The sequence below is a fragment of the Muntiacus reevesi genome, chromosome 7, assembly GCF_963930625.1.
Source record: "Muntiacus reevesi chromosome 7, mMunRee1.1, whole genome shotgun sequence".
Lineage (NCBI taxonomy): Eukaryota > Metazoa > Chordata > Mammalia > Artiodactyla > Cervidae > Muntiacus > Muntiacus reevesi.
In genome coordinates this window covers 79,711,271-79,731,564 of record NC_089255.1, presented here as the reverse complement: position 1 = coordinate 79,731,564, position 20,294 = coordinate 79,711,271, and the positions used below count along the sequence as shown (strand labels likewise).

At 40.3% G+C, this 20,294-nt stretch overlaps 1 protein-coding gene and 1 non-coding gene across 11 annotated transcripts in view; both read right to left on the bottom strand.

The window, feature by feature from the left end:
• SIPA1L1 (signal induced proliferation associated 1 like 1) overlaps positions 1-20,294 on the bottom strand; it is a 373,204-nt gene that overhangs the window by 289,662 nt on the left and 63,248 nt on the right. For all 10 annotated transcript variants that reach the window (XM_065940374.1, XM_065940373.1, XM_065940380.1 and 7 more), the window contains one exon: positions 489-553. The gene's annotated coding sequence lies outside the window, so the exon portion shown is untranslated. The remainder of the gene's footprint in view (positions 1-488; positions 554-20,294) is intronic.
• TRNAC-GCA (transfer RNA cysteine (anticodon GCA)) lies at positions 5,993-6,064 on the bottom strand. Its single transcript has one exon. It is a non-coding gene; the product is annotated as a tRNA-Cys (tRNA).

The following is a 20,294-nucleotide window of genomic DNA, read 5'->3' as shown; positions in this document are numbered from 1 at the left end:
GCAGTAAGTAAATGCAATCACTCTGAATCAACAGCAAATGTCAGTCCAAAAGATCATCCAGCCATCTCTCAATCTTTCAGGAGCTTGGTGTTCCAAATTATACACTAATGCATCAGGATTAACATGATTCTTATTTAGAACACAGGTTAGGGTTCAACCTCCCATCAAATTTTAAGAAACACAGATGTTCTGAAATGCTGGTGGAATGAAAATAGTCATGTAACAAAAATACTACTAAGTTGCCAGAAAGATAATTTACTCTATAATGACGAAAATATTGAATTCAGAAATCAATGACTAAAAACTGCACAAGAGTCACCTGTCTTCCCTGTTTCTGCCTCTCAGCTATAGAACAACAAAGGAGGAAAAACCAGTGGGGAAAGATCTAGAATCCACATTTACCAAATCAAAATTTTGCTATAAGTGGCAGGTTTTCTAACAATAAACTCTGAGTTCAATGATCCTTTGTAACTAATCTACCAACTCACCTGATTCCACTTCAAAGTCGTGGTAAATCTTCCTTCCAAGTCCAACTTGAGGTATTCTCACAAACCTAGAGTAAAATAATTATGAACGTTAGTGTGATCAGATTATTCTCAAATTTTGAAAACAGAAATAAAGGGGGAAGTCATAGGTACCAATCAAGTCATAACTATGAAATCCTATACTGATCCTCTTTACTTTGTAATCTCTTTATGTGTAGTCAACAGACATCTAAATTTAAGCCAACCAATAGCCACTTCTATTTACACAACATTCTTTTTCTTTGAACTTTTTATATTGTATAACATAAAATATACATTTATATACCACAAAATTGGGGTATAATTGATTAACAATGTGATAGTTTCAGGAGAACAGTGAAGGGACTCAGCCATACACACACACGTACCCATTCTCCCCTCCCGTCCACGCTGCCACGTGAACATTGAGCAGAGTTCCATGTGCTATACAATAAGTCCTTGGTGGTTATCCATTTTAAATACAGCAGTTGGTACATGACCATCCCGAACTCCCTAACCATCCCATCCCCCGCCCCCCACCCCAGCAACCATAAATTCATTTTCTAAGTCTAAGAGTCTCTTTCTGTTTTCTTTCTGTATTGTAAGTAAGCTCCTTTGTGTTATTTTACATAACAAATTCTTAAACCTGACTGTTCAACCTCTACGTAGATTGCCAATCCAGGACCTCACCCCACATAATCTGATCAGGGAGTCTGGGGAGAACCCCAGGAAACTCTGTGAGTAAGAAGTGCCCCCCCCAAGGTGGTTTTGATGTAGCTGGTGATAGACGTGCCTGTGGGAACCACTGTTCCAAACCAGTGGTTCTCTACAGGGGGCAGTTCTATACCCTGAGGACATCCTGCAACGTCTGAAAGTATTTTTGGCTGTCACAACAGAGGAAGGGGATATACACGACTGGATTTAATCGGCAGAAGCCAGGGATGCTGCTAAACAATCTACAAGGTTCAGGACAGTACACTTAATCAGCCGAAAATGCCAACAGTGATGAGATAGAGAAACCTGTTTCAAAGCAACCAAATACTCTGATGATTTAGAAATTCCACAATCCTCTCACTGGTCATCTCACGTAAGTTATATATAAACTCTACTAAAATCATAAGACATTTCCAGGCATCAGACATACATTGTTGTTGCTCAGTCATGTCTGACTCTTTGCGGCCCCATGGACTGTAGCTCATGCCTGCATTCTTTCCCACCAACACGATCTTTTCTAATGATTAAGCTCTTCCCATCAGGTGGCCAAAATATCGGCGTTTCAGTTTCATCATCAGTCCTTCCAATGAATATTCAGGGTTGATTTCCTTCAGGATGGACTGGTTGGATATCTTTGTAGTCCAAGAGATTCTCAACAGTCTTCTCCAACACCACAGTTCAAAAGCATCAAAACTTCAGTGCTTAGCCTTCTTTATGGTCCAACTCTCACATTTATACATGACTACTGGAAAAACCATAGCTTTGACTAGATGGACCTTTGTCGGCAAAGTAATGTCTATGCTTTTTCATATGCTGTGTAGGTTGGTCATAGCTTTTCTTCCAAGGAGTAAGCATCTTTTAATTTCATGGCTGCAGTCACCATCTGCAGTGATTTTGGAGCCCGAGAAAATAAAGTCTGTCACTGTTTCCATTGTTTGCCCATCTATTTGCCATGAAGTGATGGGACCAGATGCCATGATCTTCATTTTTTTAACGTTGAGTTTTAAGACAAGCTTTTTCACTCTCCTCTTTCACTTTCATCAAGAAGCTCTTTAGTGCCTCTTTTCTTTCTGCCATAAGGGTGGTGTCATCTGCATATCTGAGGTTATTGATATTTCTCCCTGCAATCTTGATTCTAGCTTGTGATTCATCCAGCCCAGCATTTCGCATGATGTACTCTGCAATAGAAGCTAAATAAGCAGAGTGACAATATACAGCCTTGACATTCTCCTTTCCCAATTTGGAACCGGTCTGTTGTTCCATGTCTGGTTCTAACTGTTGGTTCTTGACTTTCATACAGGTTTGTCAGGAGGCAGGTATGGTGGTCTAGTATTCTCATCTCTTAAAGAATTTTCCACAGTTTGTTGTGATCCACACAGTCAAAGGCTTTAGGGTAGTCAATGAAGCAGAAGTTGATGTTTTTCTGGAATTCTCTTGCTTTTTCTATGATCCAATGGATGTTGGGAATTTGATCTCTGGTTCTTCTGCACTTTCTAAATCCAGGTTGAACATCTGAGAGTTCTCAGTTCACATACTGTTAAAGCCTAGCTTGAAGAATTTTGAGCATTACTCTCCAAGCATATGAGATGAGTACAATTGTGTGGTAGTTTGAACATTCTTTGGCATTGCGTTTCTTTGGGACTGGAATGAAAACTGACCTTTTCCAGTCCTGTGGCAACTGCTGAGTTTTCCAAATATGCTGGCACATTGAGTGCAGCGCTTTAAGATGCCCAACATTAAAACCCACAGTGAAAAAGCAAAAAGTGTTAATCACTCAGTTGTGTTTGACTCTTTGCAAGAGCATGGATTGTAGCCCACAAGGCTCCTCTGTCCATGGGATTCTCCAGGCAGGAATACTAGGGTGGGTAGCCATTCCCTTCTCCAGGTGATCTTCCCGACCCAAGAACCGAACCCACATCTCTTGCATTACAGGCAGATTCTTTACAGTCTGAGCCACCAGGGAAGCTCCAGTACATGTATCTATTTCTAAAAATATTAAAATAAGTCAGACTATACATGTCCAAAAGAGTTTCTAAGAAATCTGTTTTTTAATGTTTGGGGAAGTGAACACTATTTCAAATTGGGTTAATTTCCAAACCCTGTTCCTAAACATATAAAGTGGAAGACTAGAACAGTAAGAAGAATCAAAACTTAATTTCACTCACAGATATTTCCAATTCCTGTTGAAGACAAGGTGGTAAGTTCCTCTTCCCAACCTGTCACCTTAGACTCCCATCACTCATTCAGCCAAATATAAAGGGACTTCAAAACTTACATTAACTGCATTCAAAACAACAGTCGCTGAGTGCCTACCATGTTCCGGCACTATGATCTTACATAATACAGCAGAACAGAGTTCCAGAAGACCCTGCAACCTGTCCTTCCTACCCTACCATAACCATTGGTATAAACATCAGACAAAGACTGTTGGAAAAAGAACCTAGAAAGAAAATTCTGAGCACCAGATACCCCAGATAATAAGACTTGCAGTTTTTAGTGCCTGCCCTATAAACTGTTACCTACAGAATGGGAAAGGAAGCCTGAAATATTTGAAATATGTACTCTGTTTTTTTCTTTTAATAAGCTATAACCAGCTAATTACATAAACAAAACATACCTGACACTTATAACCTACTTAGCTACATGAACAAACATGCCAACCTCAAACTCAAGGATGAAAGGATGTGATTTCCAAATACACTTGGAAAGATGCCACCAGAATTACTGCATTCCAACTGGACAACATTTCCATATATTCTAATTACAGTCTGATTTCTTCCCCTGAATCCCCAGTGTAATCAAGGAACTACTCAATCAAATTCACCCAAATCACCCCAGGCAACGAGCACCTGGATAGCTGGTGGGTGAACTGGTATTCCTATCTCAAAGCACCAGTAGGTTCAGGGGTCCAGGCAGAATGTGTGCCAGAGGCAGGGTTCCAATCTGGAGCTCCCCACCCAGCCCTAAGCATCTGAGAACAAGCCAAACGATTAGGAAGCTTTGCTGAATGACATGCTTTCCCAAAGGTAGGGCTAACACACAGTCTAGACTCAAGATGCCTGTTAACTCAATGTAGAGCCCATCATACCGCCACTACAAAAAGAAGACCAGCAGGGAAGACAGCCTCAGACAAAAGCAGAACAGCAGTGATAAGCTTCTTAATATCCATCCATGGCTCCAGCTTTTTGAAGCAAAGTAATTTGGGGGTATTCCTTTCTTTCTCCAGGAAAGGAAGAAAGGAAAATCAAAAAAATGAATAGGAAGGTTCAGAAATATTAGTGCACAATCTGAAATTTAAGTCCTCCTTTCATTTTTCTAGATTTAAATCGGCCTTCAAACAAAAATTCATAATTAAATTTCAAAACATAAACATTTCCTTTTTTTCTCTCTCTTAGCAGTAAAACATATTCTGTTCCAAAAAAGAAAGGTTGCTCAATTTCCTGTCAAAAGCAATCCAGAGAAGGCCACCTACACTGTAAAAGCAGCAAGGAAAAAAAAAAAATGCTGAAGAAAAGCCTGTATGTGTGGGAGTGTTCTAAGTGCAATGTAACTACCACTCTGGGTTTTAAAAGCTTTTTTCCTAGATCATTCTGAGAAATATGAAAATTAGTGTAACTGCTGAAGAGAAGCTTGTCCTCCAACCTATCTAAGGAAAACAAGCCCTAATGAAGGATTTAGTTCCACCACAGAAAGCAGGGGGTGAGGTGGGGGGGGGTGTGCACAATTCAAGGCCTTACACTGTGATTCTTCCTACTAAGGAGGAAGGGCAGATTCTATCAAATAGATAACTTACACGGAATGTTCTCTGAGCTAAAAGGCTGCTCTGACAATAAACCCTCTCCCCCATAGCATCCTACTCCTATCTAGAACTACACAAATTTTCAGCCTAGGGCCTTTATCCTAAACCTCTGGGGGCTAACCATTACCACACACAGTCATAACACGGCTAGACTGTGGATCAGTACAGCGCAGAATTCGTGCAGTTTCCCCTAAACTTGCTTATACTTTCTGAATATTTAAATTCTAAGACAACAATCAACCAGCCCAATACATTTTACTAAAAGTCTGAACATAGATGCTCGGCAATAAGGCAGAGGCAGTATGGTAAAAAAAAAAAAAAAAAAAAAAAAAAAAAAGAAGCAGCAGCAAAAAGCTTAAACAGCTCACCAGAGAATTGAGGGGAAACGAACAGTACAGAAAATAAGTTGAAATTAAGGACAGCATTATCACTGAATTGTAGCACAGTAAAGTCCCGTGTTTCTGTAAATCATACTTTCCCTGGGAAGGAGTGCTTTGCTTTTTGTCACAAAAGCAAAACATAGGTGAAGGGAAGTAAAGAATGAACTGGGAAAAGAACACAGTAAGGAGATGATGGTGAATATTTTAAAACCGGAATACCAAAAGACACATCGAGATACGACAGGAAGCCGCAGAGGAAGTGCAGTTGCCAGACAAGACACAGGAGAAAGGAAATCTCTTCAGCCTTACGTGTGACTGGCTCGATAAGCTAACAGTTTTGAAAACGTCAGCTCACAGGAGGGGTCTTCTTTGTTCTCTTTAATAATCTCAGGCTAACCTACCAGAACAATTTTTTAAAAGGCTGCACAACTAGAATAACTTAATTTCCCTAAACCATTTGGGAAAGAAAGTAAAGTCACTCAGTCATGTCCAACTCTTGGAGACCCTATGGACTGTAGCCCACCAGGCTCCTCCATTCATGGGATCTTCCAGGCAAGAGTTATGGAGTTGGCTGCCATTTCCTTCTCCAGGGGATCTTCTCGACCCAGGGATCGAACCCGGGTCTCCTGCATTGCAGGCAGACGCTTTACCATCTGAGCCACCCGGGAAGCTCACTTGAGAGTTAACCGCAAACATCATGGTCTATCACCCCTACGGAGTTTGGTGAGTAACTTCTATAAACAAGGACATTCTCCTCCAAAACTGCAATAATTACAGCCATCAAGACCCAGAAATTAACAGTTACAGTCATCAAATCCCCAGTACAGTCAACTAATCCACAGACCAGCCTTGACTTTCTCCAGTCAACCCATAGAGTCCATTTTAGTAAAAGGATCCAATCCAGGATGTCTCACTGCACTGACTTTTCAAAGCTCAATACTCTATTTCAATCGAGAATTCCTCACACTATCCTTGACTTTCACGACCTCAACAATTTTGAGGATGTCAGGCCAGTTTTGCAGCATGTCCCTTCCTTTGGGTTTGTCTGCTAACTTCTTGATGATGACGTTCAAATTATGATTTTTCAGCAGGAATACCACAGAACAGTTTTCTCTTCTTGTTGTACCCTACCAGGTGGTATGCTATTTCCAATTTTTCCCCCCCTTACTGGTAGTGCAAACTTAAATTACTTAATTAAGGTGCTATCTCCCAGATTTCCCCACTGTAAAGTGACTCTTTTCCTCTTTGTAATTATTATTTTGTGAAGTGATATTTTCAGACTATATATCTTAATTCTCATCAAACTTTTACCCAATACTTGATTGATGTCCATTGAAAATTCTTGGCCAAATTAATTATTTGATGATAGTTACCAAAAAGTGATTTTTTTTCTAGTCCAATAATTTCAACCATTTTAGTGGGGAAAAATGGTATTTAGAAACCAAGATCAGGGTGTGCATACTGCAATTGTATTATCACTATTCCAAGGTCTCTAAGTGAATGAAAACACACACTTAAATGCACGAACACTTACTTCTTCATTTCTTTCTATATTCATGTCTACTGAAAACCATGAGTTCATACAGACACCCTGAATTCCAATCCAATACTGCAAGATTTGTCCTGGTTTTCTCCTTTCCCTTCCTATAAATGGTATATCTGGTTCCTATCATTTTCTATTTCCCTACTGGGTTCATCCCTCAGGGATGTCACACACTGTCCCTACCTCTTACCCAGTATCAGAAGCCTTGCCCTAAAGGACCAGTAAGAGGGGAGCCTAGGATAGACAAAAAAGGGGGAAAAAATCATAGATAAAAATCACCCTACACCAGCCAGACACCACAAAAAAAAAAAAAGAAAGAAAGAAACAACTATAACCCCAACTCCATGCCCATCAGCAAAGGCGGGTGGAGATCCACGAGTTCTACACTCACTGGCAGTGATAAAGCACTCTTCAGAGACAACATTTTCAGAGAGCCCAAACAGGCAAAGCTGAAAACACACAGTAGTCCCTTCCTATTCTCGAGGGACACATTCCACATCCCCCACTAGCTGCCTGAAACCATGGATAGCATTGACCCCTATACAGATACATCTCAGAGATACTGCAGATTCAGCTCCAGATCACTGCAATAAATTGAGTATCTCAGTAAAGCAGTCAAATACATTTTGGTTTCCTAGTGCATATAAAAGTTATATCTATACTATACTGTTGTCTATTAAGTGTCCAGTAGCATTAGGTCTAAAAAAAACATGTATTACCATAGCTTAATTTTAAAATATTGCTAAAAAATATTGCTAAAAAAAAAAAACCATCATCTGAGTCTTCAGGGAATCATAATCCTTTTGCTGGTGGAAGCCTTGACATATTGTGAGAATTATCAAAATATGACACAGAGACTCGAAGTAAGCAAATGCCTGACGTGGGATTGCCACAAATCTTCAATTTGTCTTTCTTTCCTTATTATATCAAGAACTTTCACCTTTTTACTTAAAGCAAGCCCTTCATCTCTGGCACATCCAAATTGCCAGCATCACTATTCCTGATCTCTGGAGACCATTATCAAGTAAAATAAGGGACCCTTTAACAGGAGCACTGCAATTTCACAAGTGTCAATCTCATAACTGCGACAACTACAAGGTGACTTTTTTTTTCCTTTTTTTAAAAATTTTTTTTTTTTTAATTTTTCAGTGGGTTTTGTCATACATTGATATGAATCAGCCATAGAGTTACACGTATTCCCCATCCCAGTCCCCCATCCCACCTCCCTCTCCACCCGATTCCTCTGGGTCTTCCCAGCCCACCAGGCCCGAGACAAGGTGACTTTAACAGGCAGGGATATGCTGGACAAAGGGATGGTTCACATCCAGGGCAGGATGGCCCAGGATGGAGCCAGATCTCATCACGTTACTCAAAACAGTGTATAATTTAAAACTGATGAACTTTTTCATGTAATGGAATTTTCCATTTAATATTTATTTCTGGAATTTTCCATTTAATATTTTCAGAGCACAGCCAATCAGAGATAACTAGAACCATAAGAAGAGAAACTTCAGATAAGGGGGGACTACTACATTGTGTACAGATATACTTATTTTTAAAAGCAAGGGAGTGCTGAACATAAAATTCTGGATAGCGGTCCCCTCCAGAGGAGGCAGGAGGGTGGGATCCCAGAGGTCCCACACAGCAGCTTCGAGTACTGACCCGGCTCCAGTGCTTCGTGTGAACTTGCAACGCCGAGCACAAGTTTCTTGACAGACACCACGGTGCTTCACCAAACCACAAAGCACAGTGGTTTAGCAGAGCCTCAATTTTACATTTAAGTTCTGCGGCGTAAAAACGTTAAGCATGTTGCCTGTGGTCACACGACGAACAAACAAGGGCTCAAATGCAAAGCCAGGTCTGACCTGAATGCTTTCGACTGAGCCCTCTACTATTCCTCAAACAGACGAGAGAACACGGGCAGGAGTAATGGAGTTAATGATTCTGAGGGTAAGACTCCTTCCTTCTGTGCCTCTGAACCATTTCCAGAATGGTTTTCAGAGCACAGGAGAAACAGAGGCCTAAAACCAGAGGTGTTAAAAATCTTCTTAAAGGCAAGGACAGAGAGCAGAGGCATAAATCTGGACCATACTTGAGACTTCAACTGCCAGAGTAGTACAATCCTTTAGGGAAGAGTTTCCATCACATTCCATAGGCTTACAAAGGCTGGTTCAATTCAGTCACTTAATAAAACCGGCCCTCAGAAGGTCCCGGTAAAATCTTACTACTAACTGACGTTTGGTTTTGTTCTGAAATCAGAGGATGAGAGAGAGGAGACCAGCAATCTATTCATGAAATTCCAACCACAGCCTAAATATGGTGCAACTGTACATGACTTAGCGCAAGGCATGAAACGTCAAATCAGTGATAAAACGTCAAGTCCTTTTAAAGAATTTATATCACGGGATAGGAAAGGAGAACAATACTATTCCAAAAGGAAGGACAAAGATATCCTAGGAAGCTTAAATACCACTCTACTACCTGGGGTCAGCATGGCAAAGGGTGGGAGAGGTGGGGGGGTGGGGGGTGGGGAGAGTTAAAACTAGTAAAAACCAGGGTACTCTTTTGCCCCCTTCTGATGCCTATGTCAGAAGCTTTCTCTATCTCCTTTATACTTTAATAAAACTTTATTACACAAAAGTTCTGAGCGATCCAGCCTCGTCTCTGGCCCCGGATTGAATTCATCTCCTCCGGAGGCCAAGAATCCCGCGTCTCATCCTTCAGCAACAACCTTTCATCTTGGGGGCTCGTCCAGGATCCTTCAGGACAAGATGGGAGCTAACAATTCCAGCCTCACTCCTTTGAACTGTATCCTGAAAAACTGGGATAGATTTGATCCCCAGGGCTTAAAGAAGACACACCTGGTCTTCCTATGTGATACTGCATGGCCACGGTACCCACTGGAGGACGGCGAACGGTGGCCAGTTGGAGGGTCTCTTAAGCATTAACAGAACTCCGGGAGATGACTCCTGACCCAGCCTCTGAATCCAGCAAGCCTCTATTTGAGCCAGGAACCGAGGTCCTCATAAAAACATTGGGATCTGGGGGCCCATCCCTTGAGCCCCTCTGGGAAGGCCCTTACCAGATGGGCCTGATAATCTATGTGAGCCTACTTCTGCTGACTCCAGAAATCCTGAGTCTGCCATTTGATCCTCAAGACAATGCCTTCCTGTCCTGGGCTCACTCCTATGCTGCATTCCACAATCGGTCTAACTGCTGGGTCTGCGGAGCACTCCCTTCTTCATCAGTGGAAGACTTCCCGTGGTGGACATCTCCACTTCAAGCAAAAAGACTTTCTCCAAGTCTGCAAATACCTTCAACAATCCCATGTGATACCTCTTCTTAAACTGATGACATCTAACAACCTTAAGATGGACTGATGTAATGTGACTTTTCATTTTGATTTTGACTTGATTTAATGACTATTTTGCCTTACGTCTGTAACTGTATAATGGGGTTTTCTAACCGTCTAAAAGCTTCTAACTTACAAATAGTTGTCTGAGCTCCTATGAGTGCCACAGCCTCCTCCAACTATTACTTGGAGCCCCTGGATCAGATATCCTCACTATGAGGATTAGGAGAATATGTTGCCTCACCAATTTAGGGACAACGCACCTTGTCAGTTCAGAAGCAGTTATGGAATGAGAACGAAGCCCCTTTTCCCTAGGCAACATAATTCTCCTAAAAGAAAAGGGGGGAATGAGAGTAATTTCCTAGGCAGGTTGATAAGAAGTCTAGGGGTCCCCAAGGAGAGAGAGGTCTGGGATATTCAAGGAGGAAGAAAGGACAAACTTTTTTTACTTTTTTTCCTCTACATTCCTTAGGATTATATAACAATAATGTAACCTGCCTGAGGACAGTCTTTGGATTAAACCCTCTGGCTAATTCTGTTATCTTAAAATGTAAATTATGGGAGTAGGTCTGGTCTTTACAAGGATGTATCCTGCCTGAGGACAATCTTTGGATTAAACCTTCTAGCCAACTCTGTTATCTTAAAATGTAAATTATGGGAGTGGGTCTGGTGAGGTCTTTGCAACCTCCAGACACTCTTTGGATTCATTGGAGAGTATATAACTCCATTGCTAACACTAGCAAAGGGGGCACTCTTTTGCCCCCTTCTGATGCCTATGTCAGAAGCTTTCTCTATCTCCTTTATACTTTAATAAAACTTTATTACACACACACACACACAAAAAAAAAAAACTAGTAAAAACCTCAAAAGATGGGTCTCCATAAAAAGAAAACAAAGAAAAGATACTGTATTTATCTTCTCAAAAAGTCAGAAATAACTACATTGTAACTGCATTTCCAGAGTCTACTGAGGTCTTTAATAACAAGTCATACTTCCTGGAGAAGTCTTATTACCATCACTAATGATTTTGTGATTTTAGTTCACATTTCCTAAGTTTATCTTTAAGCTGTAGTAAGTTTTTCCACTGTAGGGTATAAATTGTTGTTGTTATTCAATCACTCAATCGTGTCCCAACTCTTTGCAACCCCATGGACTATACATACAGTCCATGGAATTCTCTAGGCCGGAAAACTGGCGTGGGTAGCCGTTCCCTCCTCCAAGGGAGCTTCCCAACCCAGGGACTGTATCCAGGTCTCCAGCAATGCAGGCGGATTCCTCACCAGCTGAGCTACCAGGGAAGCCCAGGAGGACATGTGGTGGATGATACAAAGATCGTTCAAAATTCAGTCAACTTCTATGTTGCAGCTTAAAACTGTGCAACATACAAAAAGGTTAAGAAATGCAATACCATCTTGTAAATACAATAATAAGCATGTGAGAAACACACACAGGAAAATAAATCCCACTAGATAAAAAGGAAAGGCATTTAAAAGAACTCTCTAGGGCCAAGGTTTTTTTTAAGTTTCTTTATGAAAAGCAATAAGGTGCTATTGAAATCCACATCTGACATTAGAGAGACAAGAAGTTATTCCAAGGAATTCTTCAGTGAGAATGACAAACTGAATAAATTAATCCACAGGCACTTGTTTCTTCCATCCTATTGTGTTAAGTTTATGTGATCACAAGGCGAGCCGTCATTATCCTTGAGAATTAAAAGAGAAAAGCCCAAAATACATAAGAAAAAACTGTGTTACTTTAACATCAAAAAGAAAAAACCTTTACACACATTAGAGTTTCATTGTAAACTCGCAGACAATGAATTTTGGGTAAAAATCAATATGCCTATTTGAAAAATAAATCCTCCCAAGCTAACCTAATTTCTTGTTACTGAGACAACCCACTTACTGAGAGACTACAGGACTTGAATTTTTTAACAAACCGGACAATTGGTGAAGACACAAGAAAAATGTTCTTCCCAGAAAAGTACATACCAGTAGTTCTTTGATCCTAAGTTGTAAAAACAAGTTCTTATTCTTCCTTTCCCTGTAACTCTAAGCATGAAACTTTTATACAGAGTCAAGCAAATAAAGTGACTGGAAAAAAAGGCTAAAGGGGTGATGACCAGAGAAATAAGTCCTTTTACAGGCTTATTATCATCATGAAGCTTCTCCATCTCAGTTTTTTTTTTCCCAAAGCAAAAACCTGGAATTTATTCTCCACCCCCTTCTTTCACATCCCACATCCATTCTGTCAAGACCTATAAATTCCACCTCCTGAAGACCACCTAGAATTCCTCGGTCCTCCCTACCTCCACAGTCACCACACTGGTCTCAGCCACTGTTCTCTCAAGACAGCTGCCCCAGATTCCTCATTCATCTTTCTACCCATGATTACTTTCCACAGCGGTCACATCGACTTTTTAAAAACTTGAACTATATTTGATTCCTCCGCTGAAAATCCCCCAGGACTTTTCATGTTCTGAGATGCTTAGAAATGTGAAGGGTTTAACATTTTGCCCTAATTTCAAGTTAACAAGTTAGCCTGCCACAGTTTGTACAGATGCTGGCAGAAGACAGGAGACACCTGGGTCAGAGACAGACCTTCATTACCCATAGCAACGGAAATAGCCAGAATTTCAGCATTTTGGGGATCAGCTTCCCACGAGGTAACTGACACCAAGAAGGCCGGATGATACCTGCACAGCAGTGGGTTGTTTAGCAGGAGAGGAACCCAGAGTTAATGAACCCAAGTCTTTATCAATGGGCAGTAAGTCCATCTGACCTTTTCCCTAGAAGGAGACGGTGTCTTTACTACACTAGACAACAGTGTGCTTCATTACGGCTCTGGAGAGAGAGACACTCTCTGTCTTCGAAGGCTGATGACCATACAAATTATCCTTGAAAAGGCCATCCAGAACAAGGGCAGACAGTGCAGAAACACGAGACACATGGAAAGCTGTCTCCCGACACTACAATGAAACTCAAATTTCTCACCATGGTCTACCAAATCCCAAGTAATTAATTGATCCCTTTCTCTTTGATTTCATGTGGCCATCTTTGGCATCCCCGTAAATAAGCCAAGCTTGGACTATCCTGGCAGTGCAATGGATAAGAATCTCCCTGCCAATGCAGGGGACATGGGTTCCATCCACGGTCTGGGAAGATTTCACATGCCATGGAGCAACTAAGCCCAAGCACCACAACTACTGGGCCCGTGTGCCACAGCTACTGAAGTCCACGCACCCCAAGCCTGTGATCTGCAATAAGGAAGCCACTGTTATGAGAAGCCTGCGAACCTCAATGAAGAGAAGCCCCCGCCTGCCACAACCAGAGAAAGCCCGTGCACAGCAACAAAGACTCAGTGCAACCAAGAATAAAATAAATTATTAATTAATTAAAAAAACAAACAAGCTCTCTGCTGCCTCAGGGTCTTTGCCTGTGTTGGTCTTTTTATCTGAAATGCTCTTTCCCAGGCTTGGATGTCACATCCCAGAAAGACTTTCCTTCATCATCTACCCATATACAATGCAACACTCATTTATTTCCTTTTGATCACTCTGCTCACTCATTCATTCAATAAACATTTATTGAGCACCTACTATGTGCTAATCATTATTACAGGAACAATAATTACCTCATCAACTTATTTACTGACAGTCTTCCTTGAGAGTAGAAATCTTTAGATTCAGCCACACAGGCCTAGAACTTAAAACTGTGCCCTCAATAAAACTCTGCTGAATAAATGAGTAACTATTATAATACGAAGCACTGAAGTATTTCCAGATAAACAAAGGAAAATAACAGAGCACTGAATAGAAGGCATGGAATTAGGAGTCAAAGTCCTAAAGTCAAACCCTGGAGTCATCTTTTAGTGATATGTAAGTCCATCCTAAAGGAGATCAGTCCTGGGTGTTCATGGGAAGGACTGATGCTGAAGCTGAAACTCCAGTACTTTGGCCACCATGCGAAGAGTTTATTTATTGAAAAAGACCCTGATGCTGGGAGGGACTGGGGGCAGGAGGAGAAGGGGACAACAGAGGATGAGATGGCTGAATGGCATCCCCGACTCAATAGGCATGAGTTTGAGCAAACTCCGGGAGCTGGTGATGGACAGGGAGGCCTGGCGTGCTGTGATTCATGAGGTCGCAAAGAGTCAGACATGACTAAGCGACTGAACTGAACTGAACTGAAGCAATTCTACTAAGTTCCTGTAAAACGAAGAAAATGCGTCTCCCACCTAACCCATAAAGAGTACACGAGGATCAAACGATGGAATCTATTTGGAAGCCCTTGTACCACTAAATATAACTTAAAACAAGTAACAAGTTGACAGTTAATAGTCATTAGATATTCATTTAACAAGAATATATTAGGCCCCTACTATGAGGCTGAGCCTATTATGTAAATTTATAATAAAAGTGTATAACCTAAAATGAAATTAAACAATGTTTTGTTGCTTAATAAACTTGAAGGGGAGTCATTTTCCCACCTTTAAATGCCCTGTGAACACACCTTAAAAACTTTCAGATAAAAGGTGAGTCACATTTACCTGTCCCTGATCCCAGAATACCATGTTTGTTTATGGTACATACATATAGATATACTTTTTCAGATTCTTTTCCCTTATACGTTATTATAAAATACTGAGTAAAATTCCATGTACTATAAAGTAGTAGGTCCTTGTTGGTTATGTATTTTATATATAGTATTAGTCACTTAGTTGTGTCTGACTTTTTGTGACCCCATTGGACTATAACCCACCAGGCTCCTCTGTTCATGGGATTCTCTAGGCAAAAATACTGGAGTGGGTTGCCATTTCCTCCTCCAGGTATTTTATATATAGCGGGGTGTATATGTTGGGCTTCTCTGGTGGCTAAGTGGTAAAGAATCTACCTGCAATGCAGGAGTCACAGGATACACAGGTTCTATCCCTGGGTCAGGAATATCCCCCGGAGGAGGAGGCCTGGCAACGCACTCCAGTATTCTTGCCTGGAGAATCCCATGGACGGAGGAGCCTGGCGGGTTACAGTCCATAGGGTCACAAAGAGTTGGACATGACTGAAGAAGCGACTGAGCACACACAGGGTGTATATGTTAATCTCAAACCTAAAAAAATAAGATTTTCTTCTATGTCTGTGGGTCTATTTCTGTTTTGTATGTCTGTTTACTTTTTTTTTTTAGATTCCACATATAAACATCATATAATATTTGCCTTTTTCTGCCTGACTTCACTCAGTATGACAATCTCTAGGTTCATCCAAGTTGCTGCAAATGGCATGATTTCACTCTTTTATGGCTGAGTAATACTCCACTGTATATATGTACTACATCTTCTTTATCTGTTCATCTGTCAGTGGACACTTAGGTTGCTTCCATGTCTTGGCTATTGTAAACAGTGCTACAGTGAGCTTAAGTGATATTTAAGCAAGCCATGCAAATGTCAATTTAGAAAAATTTTATTTTATTTTATTTTATTTATTTTTTTTTTTATTTTTCAGTGGGTTTTGTCATACATTGATGTGAATCAGCCATAGAGTTACACGAATTCCCCATCCTGGTCTCCCATCCCACCTCCCTCTCCACCCGATTCCCCTGGATCTTCCCAGCCCAACAGGCCCGAGCACTTGACTCATGCCTCCCACCTGGGCTGGTGGTCTGTTTCACCACAGATAATATACATGCTGTTCTTTCGAAACATCCCACCCTCCCCTTCTCCCACAGAGTTCAAAAGTCTGTTCTGTTCTTCTGCGTCTCTTCTTCTGCCCTGCATATAGGGCCATCGTTACCATCTTTCTAAATTCCGTATATATGTGTTAGTATACTGTAATGTTCTTTATCTTTCTGGCTCACCTCACTCTGTATAATGGGCTCCAGTTTCATCCATCTCATTAGAACTGATTCAAATGAATTCTTTTTAACGGCTGAGTAATATTCCATGGTGTATATGTACCACAGCTTCCTTATCCATTCATCTGCTGATGGGCATCTAGGTTGCTTCCATGTCCTGGCTATTATAAACAGTGCTGCGATGAACATTGGGGTGCACGTGTCTCTAATTTAGAAAAATTTTAGACTATACTTACATCCCTGAAAGCCAACCTCCAAAATAGGAACTTTTAGCCTTCTGACAAAGTTAAGAATATATCACTTTTGTCTCCTTTTACTGACTTCATGTGAAACCAAACAGTCTCTTCACTGCAACATGGGATGGGTGTGGGGGGGGGGTGTAATGAAGGGAACATAAGCTTCATCTAAGAATAAAAAGGGCAGCTTCAGAGTCACCACATCAGGTGGTCAACAGGAAAAAACAGGGACAGTCAAACAAACACGCCACAGAACTGGCAAGCGTTCACCAATAAACTAATCTTCTATGACCTAACAATAAAATTACTCAAAACTAAAAGGATATTGCTTCCATGATATAAAATGAAGCATAAACTGATAAAAGTGAGGATTTATGCAACTTTCTTTAGAAAGGAGGTGAACTGGGGTATGAGAACCATATAACCAAGATTACTTTTGGATAATATTTTTCAAATTCATTGTAAATATACACAACAGCAGGTACATCATGCTGGTAAAGAGGTGCTTCTAAAAATTAAAATCAAGAAGAAAATATGAAAATGATGGAGAGAAGTACATGGGAAGGCTCTCTGGAACTAAGAAAGACATCCAGGATAAGAGGGATGCAGACAGATGATCCACAGTGTACAGACGAGAAACATCAAAATAGAGATACATACATCTACACACACACACAGTTATATTCAGTCACTTTTCAGCACACATGTGAAGGTCTCTCAGAAATGCCTCCTTACATGTTATGCATTTTAAAGATGGCTACTCATTCCAGATCTGGGAAAAAGAAGACAGCAGTAGTTACCAAACTATTCACACAGGTCTGGTTAACCACACTTTCATGATAGTTAAGTACAAATACAGACTTTCTTTTCAAGAAGTTTACAACTTAAATCATGGGGCGGGGGGGCAGGGGGAGGATATAAAAACAGCAGTAATATAAACCAAAATGCTGGTAAGAACAAATCCAAGGATGGCAAAAGAACATGTAGGTCAAAGGCCAAGTCAACGGCAAGAACAACGAATAAGTTTCCAATAGGCAAAGAAGAGGCAGAATAGAAGAAATCAGGGGGAGAATAAAGACAGGAAAGGCTGCTGCGCACATGGCATTTTAGTAAACAAAACCGTGGTAACACATTTTAAATATCGAACATACAGAGAAACACTTAAACTCGAGAGGCTGCTGGAGATTTTCCCCAAGAGCCACAGGAGATGAATTGGCTTTACTGTCTTCTAGCTCCGGCCTCATTCTTTATAAAGCCAGGGAGCCAGAGTCCTACTTTAACATCGTTCTGGCATCCATGAACTTGTGTGGGCTCAATTATCAAATGATTACAGAGATGACCACTGAATCTCCTCATCCTATAACTGTGCTAGCTATTAGCACATAGTATGTCATTCAAAGTCACTGTTGTGTTGTGGACATTTGCTTTTAAATACAGAAAAGCAAGCATTCAACTGAAAGTTGGAGGACCTGTTATTCTATCAGGCAGATGAAATATAAGTGACTATTGTTTTTAACTTATTATGGTATTAATGCCTCATGAAGCTTTGTGATCTGTTCATTGTACAGAGAGAGGCAGGTCAGCGGAGTTAGACAGTGTGTGTGTGTGTACCCAGTTTTACCGAAACATAACTGACATGTAATATTGTATTAGTTTGGAGCTTCCCTGGTGGCTCAGATGGTAAAGAATCCTTTGCAGTGCAGGAGACCCAAGTTCAGTCCCTGGGTCTGTAAGATCCCCTGGAGAAGGGAATGGCTACCCACGCCAGTATTCTTGCCTGGAGAATCCCATGGACAGAAGAGCCTGGCAGGCTACAATCCATGGGATTGCAAAGAGCTTGACACAACTGAGCAACTAACACCTTCATTTTTTCACTTTTTCATTGTATTAGTTTAAGGTATACAATGTAATAATTCGATATATGTATATATTGTGAAATGATTACCACAGTTAAATTTGGTTACCATCCATCACTTCACACGGTTACAAATAAATGAGCATTTATCACAGCAAAAGAGAATGTTACAATTCTAATGATGAATTAGAAAACTTAATTTTATACACAAAAGTAGTTCAGAACTTTCAAATACTACCTAAATTGGAAAATAAAAACCTTCAGCAAATTAATCTAAAGAACTGAATTTTAGTCATTTAATTCCATTTATACCAAAAGCCTTTCAAGAAAAAAAAAAAAACATTCTTTGTGGGAATTTTTCACACCTTGTAAAGCAGAAAACAAACTTTGCACCTTAGATAGCAGAACTGCCTCATTTACTTAGGCAAGATGTTCAAACAAGATGAAACAGTGGCTTATACATTTAAAAGGCTGCCTAGATCAAACAAAATCTGATTAACCACACCTGGCAAATAATGCCAACAAAGCAACACTACCAACAAATTGCAGAGAAAGTGGTTCATTCTCTGGAGCCGACTGGAAGGGGCAGGAGGGCTGAGGGGTTGCTGATGAAAAGCTAGAACCACTCCACAGAGTTTTAGACAACCTGCTACAGAGCCCACGTTACCCTAGAGGCAATGAAACCACCAAAGGTTCATTAGGCATTGCCATAATCAGAACCAAAAATGTACGTGTAGATGTGTGCAAACACAGACACACAGAGACACATACATACTTTTCCCCCAAGACAATTTCAACAGTGAATGGAATACAGCCTGCAAAAGAACAGGCACTGAATATAGAAATGCTAATATCAAAATTGTTGCCATTTTCTAGCTAAGAAATGCCTGGAACCTGAACTAGCTGGGTGGAACAGAGAAAAGAAGGAAAAGTGAAGGAAAAGTGGAACAGAGAAAAGACAGAACACTGACAACACACGATGGGTAATATTTCCTCGAACTCTAAACATTCACATTACATTCAAATATCTACTACACTCAAGTCCACTGAAGAAAACAAAACGATGAGAAAAATAGGAAATGAACAGAAAGAATCACTTTACTTTCTACTAGGATGGGTATTACCAGATAGGGTAACTGAGAAAAATAAAATCAAAGTCAACTAAAATCTCTGTCTTGAAGGGCTGGAGAGGTCAGTGGTACTTGTCCAAGTAGGAAATTGCACTGCCATAAAATGAATCATACACTACTCTCAAAATGGATATTTCTACCAAGGTAACATTTAATGAATCTCTGACGTTTTTAATACTTCTCTTCAGTATGGTCTGAAATCATTCATTAGCCACAGAAAGACTGGTTCAAGAAACAGACTTGGCTCTAAATGGGCATTTTGAAATTTGTCAATTGAGTTTACCTTGAAAATCTACCAGGAAATAGCTTGCATTTATCAAAAAGATACGAGATATCCTACAGAAGAAACATTCCAAAAATAGGACTAACTCAAGATTCTCCATCATGAAAAACAGATGCTATAGTTAGATAGCAAAGCTGACTCAATAGACATGAAACTGAGCAAACTCCAGGAGAGAGTGGAAGACAGAGGAGCCCAGCGTGCTGCTGTCTGTGGGGTCGCAGAGTCAGACATGACTTAGCAACTCAACAGCAACAACAAACAATGAATTTCATAATAGAATCTAAGGTTCATGCTCTAGTTTAGGGTTTCAGTATTAACGCATTACATCACATTTTCAAAGATAGTAAACCATGTAAAAAACACACAATATAAGGTAAATCATTGACAACGCTACTCAAAACAACACAAAGGTATACCCACCTATACAACGTAATTAGGATTAATGCCTAATACAAGAACTAAAAGACAACTTTTTAGCAAAAATATCACTCCATTTTTGCCATACCATCTTTTCTTTCTAACTCAAGAGGCATAATCAACAACTAAAATTGTAAGATATTTAAAGTGTACAGTGTGATAGTTTTATATATGTATACACTGTGAAAGGATTCCTTCCATTGTGTTAATTAGCCATCACTTCACATATTTAGCTT